Source organism: Triticum aestivum, chromosome 6D (genome assembly GCF_018294505.1).
Source record: "Triticum aestivum cultivar Chinese Spring chromosome 6D, IWGSC CS RefSeq v2.1, whole genome shotgun sequence".
In the NCBI taxonomy this organism is placed as follows: Eukaryota; Viridiplantae; Streptophyta; class Magnoliopsida; order Poales; family Poaceae; genus Triticum; species Triticum aestivum.
The window spans coordinates 11,080,886-11,089,191 of NC_057811.1; positions in this window are offsets into that span (position 1 = coordinate 11,080,886).

The following is an 8,306-nucleotide window of genomic DNA, read 5'->3' on the forward strand; positions in this document are numbered from 1 at the left end:
CATTAGAGTGCTTCATGCTGGATCACTCCATTGTCGAGAACTTCGTGATGGGTGGGAAGTCGACTGTGATGTCAAGAGTGTACCCGACCGAGGCCATCTACGCCAACGCCAGGGTGCACCTCTTCAACAACGCCACCAGAGCCCGGGCCACTGCCACCAGCCTCGTCGTTCACGAGATGAACTCCTCCTATAACCAGTCCTACACAGCTTCGCTGTAAAAAGAAAACAAAAATTCTATAGCCCATCTTTTTTCTTAAAGGTGGTAGCACAATGTACATGTTTTCTTAGACAAATGAAATGAAAATGTCGCTCTTATAGCCTCTGCATCTTGCAATTGCACACAACCAAACTTTATTCCGGGCAGCCGGTGACTATCGTCTGAATATGAATACGGTGGCATAGCTGCAAAAAAAACCAATACATTGTACATATATCATTCTACTTTTTCTTTGCTAAGCATCCAGATTATCGTAACCTTTATGGGCGCTAATGACTTGTAGTTTGCGCTTTGAGATGGGCCTTAACTGCAAGAACAGGCCCAGGAAGACGAGTAGTAGGTTTTAGCCAACATTCCTTCCTCTTTACCCTCCCTCGCTCGATCCCTTTGTACCCTGCCGCCGCGTGAGACGAAAACCCAGCTCCAAAATGGGCGGGGATGGTGAGACGAGGCCGCCGCCGCATCCATCGTGCTCAGCAACGACGACCTTCTCAGTGAGATCCTCCTCCGCGTAGGCTTCCCCACCACCCTCGTCCGCGCCGCGGCCGTCTGCACGCGCTGGTACCTCCAACCGTCCGATCGCGGTTTCCTCCGCCGTTTCCGCAACCTCCACCCGCCCGGGCTCCTCGGCTTCTACACTTTCGACGACGACTGGTGGGTGCTGAGGATGCGGTTCGTGCCAATATTGCCTCAGCCGCCAGAGCTCGCCACCGTCGTCCGCCGCGTCAGCTCCAGCTTGGCCGCCTACAAGAGCATGTCGTCGGCACCGAACTACTTCGTAGACTGTAGGAACGGTAGCCTCCTGTTCAGCCATCAAGGACAAGGAAGGCCCGGAAGCAGTACCAAATTGGGAGTGCATTGCCTGCTGTGCCCCGAGAGTGGCCTGGCCATGCTCCCATCATGCCCATTCTCCCAGCCCCGGGAAGGCAGTCTCATTATGTCACTACCGGAATCGCACCCTATGCCTACGGCCAGGGCCGTCGGCATAGCCATGACTAGCCGTCGGGTCAGGCCTATGCCGACGGCCCCCGTCGTCATAGGGCCGTCGGCAACATATCCGTCGGCGTAGCCAGGATGACCGTCGGCATAGAAAAGCCGTCGGCAACCTCATCGCCTAACGGCGGCCGCCGTCAAGTGCTGCCCAATGGCTTCTCGCCACATGGCGAGACGCCGTTCAGCATGGGCGTGTCTATGCCGACGGCCCAGCCGTCGGCATAATTTCAAACTAAGCCGACAAAGCATAGACGTACCACGTGTCACCCACTGGGCGCTCCTAGGGCAGGTCTATGCCGACGGCCTGGCCGTCGGCATAGACGTACCACGTGTCGGCCACTGGGAGCTCACGCCAGGCCTATGCCGACGGCCTAGCCGTCGGCATAGTTTTCACGTGTCGTCCACTGGGAGCTCACGCCAGGCCTATGCCGACGGCCAGGCCGTCGGCATAGATTCTGTCCATTTTTTTCTTTTTTCTGTTTCTTTTCAGCTCAATTCATTTGAATATATAACAAACAACATATAGAACAAACAACATATACACAGCATCACACAACAAATTGGCATCGCTAAGAAGCATCGCAAAGCATCACACATATAAGTATCATCACCACAAAGCATATAAGAATCTCACAAACAACAATAAGATAAGTATCATCACAAGCATACAAGTATCATAGCATCGAGAACAAGCAAGTATCATAGCATCGAGAAAGGCTTAAGCGCCAGGACGTCGAGCACCACGGAGGTCGTCACCGCCAAGACCGCCGAAGCCCAGGTCGTCACTGCTAGCGGCAGCGCTACCGCCAAGACCGCCTCCGCCTCCGTCTCCGTGGATCGGAGTGGTCGGGCTCCGTGTCTCGGGAGTGTTGCGAAGACCACTGCCAACGGTAGATGCACCTGTTCCCTGGATGTTGAAAAGATATATTAACGGGATATAAGACTGTGTTGAAAGGCATGACATGGTTTGGGTGAATTGATTGGGGATGAACTAACCGGCGAGGGGCCAGCGTTCTGTGCCACAAACTCCTCAAAGGTCAGCAGAACTGGTTGTGCTGGAGGACCCTCTGCTGATGGCCATTGAGGACACCTGTCGGCCGCCATTTCCTGAAAAGCGTGCTGCATTTCGCGATCCCTCTGCTGATGGTATGCATGAAGGCGGTCGTGCCACGCCATAGTCTCCTGGCGTGTGTACTCCATGTAGGCCTACAATATGACATGATGAGACTCATAAAACTACTAAATGCGGAAAATAAAGGGAACAATAAAGATAAAAGGGAAAATACTTACAGTTTGCTGCTCCTGAAAGAGGGACAGTGACGGTGCACTGCTCATGCGCGTGCTCGTGCGCTGGCTCAGGGTCGGGTCGATCCGACGGAGCTGTGTGTAGGAGATAGACGGAGTGATCACAGCATCGAGAACCGCCTCCCGACCGTGCTCCTTCGGCCCCATGCCCACCACCACCCTTTCGTCCAGATCCACCGCAATGGGGTCAGGTGTGTCAGGATGTAACGCCAGATACCCTTCGGAGTAGGCCTTCTTCCTCCCCGCGGTCTTCTTGCCGTAGTACTTGGGCTCGCCAGGCTTGGGGTCCTTCCGCGTATGGGCGATCTCCCACGCCTGCATGTGTGAGAGCGGCCGCTTCAGTTTCTCCTCCTGCACCACCAAATAGAGGTTAGTCATACATAAGAAAGTGATGGTAAATAGAAGAAGAAGAATGTTTAATGGGGTTAGCTAGTCATACATTAACTTCCTTGTGGAGATAGTGGTTTCGGTTTCCCTGAGCATGTACTCCCTCCTTCCCTCGGTTAGCCTTGTTTTTGACTCTCATAGCCGCCCAGGCTCCAGCCTCATCACACCAAAGATCCACCAATGCCGCCCAGGACTCGTCTTTTCCATAACACCAATTTGGACACACCTACATAATAAAAGCATAATGGCATGTCAACACGAAACGGTGAAATGTACCACAAGGTAATGAAAGCATAATGAAAGCATAATGAAAGCATAATGAAAAATCTTTTATACTTACCGCCAAGAACTCGTCCCTCTCCAAGGTAATGCCCATCCTCCGCGCTTCTTCCTTGGTCATCTTCACACCAAGATAGTCGTGGTAGTATGTCGAGATGGCCACATAGCGCACCTCGTACTGCATCTGGCGGGCCTTCTTCTTGCATTGGCGTAGCACGATCTGGTCCGCTCTGCCCCTGTGCTCCGGGAGAACTCGATAGAATTTCTACAATCATGCACGAAACAAGAATGGAAGAAGCCATGAGTTAAATCACCATCATTCCGTGCTTCGTCGTCGTTTGGATCCACATCATCATCACCCAATGGTCTAGCGTCATCGTTTCTAACCACATCATCATCATCAGGTTGCTCTTGATAGAACACTCCCTCGTATGTCATGGGGTTAATGTTGTAGTAATCGTCTTCATTCGGGTTCGGTAGCTTACCATGTGGCGACACCTTGAACACAACTTCCCAACCCTTTAGGTACTCTTTCTGGCATGGGTAAGGCAGATAATATACTTGTGTAGCTTGGGTAGCCGCAATGAAGAGATCGGCTCCGGCATAGACGGTTGATGGTTTAACTTCGACCAAACCAATGGAAGGCGTATGTTTTACCCCCTCCCGCGGATCGAACCATCGACATTTGAACACAGGCAGACTTAGGGTCTCGCGCCCCTGGTGGAATTTAATCTCGTATATATTTTGTACCCTTCCGTAGTAGTCTACTGAATTTTGACCGGGGGTGTACACTCCGGTATTTATAGTTTTGGGATCAGGCCGGCTGTTCTGGTGATCCTCTGTATGGAAGCGATACCCATTCACATCATACTTTTTACATGTCATGACGGCAGGGTCAAAACCCATGGAAACCCATCTCAATTCATCATCCATAGATATGTTCGGATCTTTTCCCTACAAGTATAATTGAAATTGTTGCGTGCATTAGTTAACTAATAAATGTTGAACTAGGTATTTAATAGGGGAGTGTGGACAATTACTTTCTCCATGAACCAAGCAACAAAATTTTTACGTCCAGGGTTTCCTTGACGGAGAAGAGTAAGTGCCTCCGCCTCAGTAGGAGGATTCATTCCCGTCCATTCCTCTTGAACGAAATCACTAAAAAAAAGAAAACCGGTGTTAAACCGGGACTAAGTGAACATAAAACATGATGATGTGGAAGACATAAAGGAATGGTGTAGTGGTATTACCTCATCCACACTTCCTCAACTTCCCTGATGTTGTGCAAGATATAGAACATGAGGTCCTCCCACTCTTGTCGTGGCATGTTATAAGGTTTCGAGGCCCCAGCCCTCCCACCTTGCGCGTTGAATAGATAGAGCTTGGGTTGATAATTCGGCTCTTCTATATTGTATCGAGGCACCTTGTTATGCAGATGGGGAACGTGGTCTGGATAGTATGATGTCCTGAGTTCTGACACCTCCTCTAGGATAACTGCCTCAGCTATGGAAGCTTCAATCTTAGCTTTGTTTCCACATTTCTGTCGGAGATGCTTGTTCTGTCTCTCAGGGCCGTACTGCCAGCGATTCTGCACAGGCCCCCCCAACAATACCTCGTTCGCGAGGTGCAGAATGAGATGTATCATCGGTGTAAAGAAGCCTGGCGGAAAGATCTTCTCTAGCTTGACTATCAACTCCGGTGCCTTCTTATGCAATTTTTCAATCACGTCTTTACTTACTTCTTTAGCACAGAGCGTGCGGAAGAAATGGCTTAGCTCGGCAAGCACTCGCCAGACATGCTCGGGGACATAGCCTCGAACCATCACCGGCATTATCCGCTCAATCCATACATGGTAGTCATGACTCTTCAGGCCGGTCACTTTGCCCGTTGAAAGATTGACTCCCTTACTTATATTCGATGCATAACCATCGGTGAACTTCAAAATGTGTTTCAGCCAGATAAGTACTTCCTTTTTTTCTGGCGGTTTAAGGACAAAGTCAGCATCTGGCTTGAACCAGTTTTTTCGACCGCCTGTGGGAGGCTTCATGTTCAGACGTGGTCTATCACAAATTCTCTGTTGATCGGCCCTAGCTTTAACGTTATCCTTCGTCTTATCAGGAATATTGAGGATCGTGTGGAAAAGGGACTCTGCCACATTCTTTTCGGTGTGCATCACATCGATATTGTAAGGAAGTTTGAGGTCCTTGAAATAGGGAAGCTGTGAGAAGGGGGTAATGTGAGTCCAGTTGTGCGTCTCACCATATCCCTCGAAGCCTTTGGCTTTGGCTTTGGCTTTGCCTTTGACTTTAGGCTAGAGAGCTTTTAGCCGAGCAAGAACATCTGCCCCCGAAAATGTTGGAATCTCGGTTACTTCATGAACAACCCGGCCTTTCGTGAAGTTCTTCTTGTCTTTCCTGTCTGGATGGTCTGGAGGGAGGAACTATCGATGCAGGTCAAAGGCAACATACTTGCCACCCTTACTCAGCCAAATCATTCGCAGAGCCTGGATGCACACTGGGCATGGCATCTTCCCACTTGTACACCATCCGCAGAATAGAGCATAGCCGGGAAAGTCATGCATGCAATAGTGCAACCAAACTTTCATCAAGAAATTTCTCTGCAGATCCCGGTCGTATGTCAACGTCGGAAAGTACCAAGAATGGTGCAAAGCATCCACCAGCGGCTGCATAAACACACCCAATTGCTTCCTCGGATAATCAGGCCCCGGAATGATGAGCGACAAGAACATGGTCTTGCGTTGCATTAGGGCACCGAGAGGAAGATTGAGCGGAATTACAAACACGGGCCAGCAGCTGTATGGATTTGACGACATACCATATGGATTCAACCCATCACCTGATATGGCTATTCTGACATTCCCAGCCTCGGCTGCTTCCTCGGGGTATTCTTCATCGAACGACTTCCATGCTTCCCCTTCCGATGGATGTACGATTTTTTTTGGATTGTACCTTATACCTTCCTTGTGCCACTTCATCATTTTGGCAGGCTCCTTCGTGATGAAAAGGCGCTGCAATCTTTTTATAAAATCATGATACCGAAGAACCTTAACGGGGATGGTTAGCTGCTTTTTCTCACCATCCTCACCGACCACCTCAATGTACCGAGACGAACCGCACTGCCTACAGTACTTGTCATCCGCATACTCGTGCCTAAACAAAAGGCAATTCTTCGGGCAAACATCTATTTTCTCATAATCCATAGAGAGTGCCTTCATGATTTTCTTTGTATCGTACATGCTTTTCGGCAGTTCATGACCCTCAGGGAGGCTGTTAGCCCGTACTCCCAAGAATGCTTCGAAGAATTTCTGGCTACAGCCGTACTCAGCCTTGACTGCAATCAGTTGCGAGATGGCATCCATCTGAGATATTTTCGCCCCCGCATAACAACGTTTCTTCGACGAGGCCAAGACCTCCAAGAAGGCCTTTGCGGTTGCCTCCGGCTCCTCCGGTTCATTCTCTGAAGGTGTCGCATTTCCCGTTTCTGCAACAATGACATCATCTAGCATGTCCCTAACCCCTTCGTCCTCATATCCATCGATGCGTTGTCGCATCACCTCCTCTCTACCACGGTCCTGCTCGGCTATGTTTATCGGCAGCATGTCAAAGTTTGGCATATATCCGTGCGTGCGAAGGTGCTCACTCATGTCCGTCCGATTTCTACAGTGACGTCTGGCACATCTCGCACAGGGGCATGGTGGGATAATTCTCATTGGACAACGGAATATCTCCTTCAAATAGACATCGATTTTCGCGATCCACTCTGATGTTACTCGATTCCGACGGATAAAACCACTGTACATCCACTGATTATCTGCCATCCTCTGCTTTTTTGCAAGCCACACAACATAATTAAGGATTCATTTAAATTAATCACATCAAATTTTCAGTTTCTACCGCGTTTAATCCACCTACATCTCTAATAGGTAAAGATGGGTCCTAATCCCACCCGAGGATGTGTAGATTGAGTACGTTCTCCATTCTACCCCGTTCCGAGACAAAATTTCGGCAGCACCTCCCCGCTGTTCTCCAGATACACGTCTCGGCAAATAGCCGAGAGAATGTGCTCCGGAGAACAATGGGGAGGCGCCGCCGAAATCCTGTCTCGGAACGGGGTAGAACATGGAGAACATACCCAATCTACACATCCTCGGGCTGTCCGTGGAAAACGCTGGACAATCCGAAAGAGCTGCGGTGATAAATATGCAATTGAATGCATATTTATCGATGCAACCCTTTCGGACGGGAGACGCCTAGGTTACGAGACATGACTTGAGAATGTAATCTAGTCACATGAAAAAGGAGGTGATGGATTTGTAGCTCACCCTCCGCTGTAGAGGAAGTAGTCGAACAGCAGAGGGATGCTCAGGGACCAACGCGTCGGACAACGGCCACTCCGGTGAAATGTGACACCACAAAGCCTGCAAATTCCACCGGAAAAACAACTTAGATCATCACATCTCAGTCAAGTGTCAAACTTTTGTCTTCTATTCTTTTAGCAAGATCATCATGACTATCATTTTTAGCAAGATCATCACATCTTAGTAAGTTTCAAAATTTTGTCTTCAATTATTTTATCAAGATCATTATGAGTATAAAAAAAATAGCAACATCATCACATCTCAGTCAAGTGTCAAAATTTTGTCCAAAATCCATCCATCCATTCATATATCATTAACTTGACCAACATCCATTTATCAACATGACCTAACATTAAATTTATGACAAACAAAGTTTCTAAAAATATTCATCAACATTCCATCCCATCCACCATCTATGATTCTAACAACATTCATTTATCCATCTAACAAAAAATAATCCATACATCCATCCACCTAAAAACAGTAGCAAGAAGAACAATAAACATACAATTTTTTTATTTATCTAACTATCTATCCATCCATTCATCTAGCAGCAGGGGAGCAAGGCAGCAGCGGCAGGGGAGCAAGGCAGCACCGGCAGGGGAGCAAGGCAGTAGCGGGGGGAGTGGCACGGTGGTGGGGGAGCTCACCGAGGGGCGGTAGGGGAGCGGCGGGGGACGTGGTGGCGGAGGGGCCGGCGACGGGCGGTGGAGCGTGGGCGGCCGAGGCCTCCCCGGTGCTCACCAG